General features: G+C 35.9%; 1 long non-coding RNA gene across 1 annotated transcript; it reads left to right on the top strand.

Moving 5' to 3' along the window:
• Positions 1-600: 600 nt before the first annotated feature.
• Positions 601-1780, top strand: LOC110226065. Its single transcript, XR_002330196.1, has 2 exons — positions 601-1056; positions 1154-1780. It is a non-coding gene; the product is annotated as an uncharacterized LOC110226065 (long non-coding RNA).
• The last annotated feature ends 142 nt before the right edge of the window (positions 1781-1922 follow it).

Genomic DNA, 1922 nt, shown 5'->3' with positions numbered 1-1922 from the left:
ATGTAAGAATCAATAGTCACATGATATAAGGATATACAACGAAGAACATGACAAATAGGAGTGATACATTATATTTATAGAATATCCCTAGTGAGGAAAAATGATTTCCAGCTACACGAACTATACACCAACACATCACCACACATGCAGACTATTTTAATGTCTCGCTAACTACACGAACTATTGGTATTACATACGAACATCCCCGTACTATCACCATAATCATTTCTAGATAATATAAATGTCTTGTTAACTACACGAAGTATTTCCATCAATTTTTTAAAAAAAAAATAATTAGAAATTGAAAAAATAACTAAAGTTAATTAGAAAATGAAAAAATAACTAAAGTTAATTAGAAAAAATAGCCTCACACTTTTAGTTAGAGCCATATACTTAGATTCAATAGTTGAGAAGGCTACCAACGGTTACTAGTATGTGAAACCTTTATTTTCCTTAGAAAAATGCCAAAGATTAATTCAAAATCTTAGCTGTGATTATGTAAGCAGATTTTGTCTATATAATGCGAGACAGAAAATTCCCATTTGAGTGATAAAAACAATTTGTTGATTGAGTGCATTAATTTAAATTGCTGGCAAAAAGTTCAATGTGATTACACAATATAGTTGAACCCAATAAGGTGAAGAAGCCTATGACTAGTAGTATTAGCCCATTCCTTAGGAGGATATGAAATGATTATAATCAGTAATCACCCAAAAAAAAAAAAAAAAAGTTACATAATATCACTTGTCGATTTTAGGTTTTCAGACCAAAAGTCTCAGATGCTATTCTTGATGATGACTTCTATATAAGCAATAATTTCAAAACAGAAAATAGCTTATTTTGGAAGCAAAAAGATTCGAAGGGATGTTGGAATCAACTTTATTCCCCAATTAATATTGGTGCTGTTCGTTTGCCTGCGGCTGTGGCGAACGCAGATAATGATGTTCGTTTCGTTGCCGCCGGTACCTGCGGCAGAACGCTGCGTCAAACGCGAGTCAATTGCTTTTAAAATTTCGATCGCCGATTTTATCCAGCGTCTGATGCTTAAAAGTTGCGGTATAAATGATAAATTACGAAAATACCCTTATTGTTTTGAAAGATTTACAAAATAACCTAAACCCTAAAATCAAAATTAACGCTGCTCTTGCCGCAGCCTCTTCTTCGTCGCGTCCAAATCTCTCTCTCGACGACGAAGCTTGATTCAAATCTCTCTCTCGACGACGAAGCTGGTTAAATCTCTCTCTCTCACTCTCTCTTTCTCTGTTTGGTCTGTGAGTGAATCGATCTGTTTTTGATTTGAGCTCATCGAAGATTTGATTATGGGTAGTTCTAGATCAGTGAGTGAATCGATCTGTGTTGTGGGCTGGTTAACTGCAAAAATTAGAGATGTTTTTGGTATAAATTCATATATCTCGACCTCTCAGTTTTTTCTGTGAGCTGGTTAACTGATACAGAACCACACGTGTGGCTCCGCACGTGAGAAGCTAAAGAATAATAAGGACGAATAAGAGGGTGACGCGTGGCAAGCAGAGTGAGGCTGGCGAGAAATGGCCGTCGCGAGCAGCCTATTTCATCATGCCTTTGTCATTTTTTTTGTCAATTTATCGATCAAATTGTAAACTCTTTGGAGATTCTGGATTTGAAAGTGCTAGGGTTCTCTCATCTTGAGAGCTAGCCTCGATTGGGTGTTTTTCATGAACATTGAATCGATTTATCTTGGTTTTGGTGTTGATTTGTGTTGATTGTTTTGTGATTCTTGTGATTTGGAGTTTGTCTGTAACATTAACTTCGACGAACACAAACTTTGCTTTGCAATTTAATTGCTGGGCCCATATGTAAATGTGTGTTCGTACTGCAATGGTGATGGTTCAGCTGTTTCTATGTCACTTCCTACTTCAGGTAATCATTTTGTATCATCTCTG

Source organism: Arabidopsis lyrata (genome assembly GCF_000004255.2).
Source record: "Arabidopsis lyrata subsp. lyrata unplaced genomic scaffold ARALYscaffold_7, whole genome shotgun sequence".
In the NCBI taxonomy this organism is placed as follows: domain Eukaryota; kingdom Viridiplantae; phylum Streptophyta; class Magnoliopsida; order Brassicales; family Brassicaceae; genus Arabidopsis; species Arabidopsis lyrata.
This window is presented reverse-complemented; position numbering and strand designations above follow the sequence as displayed.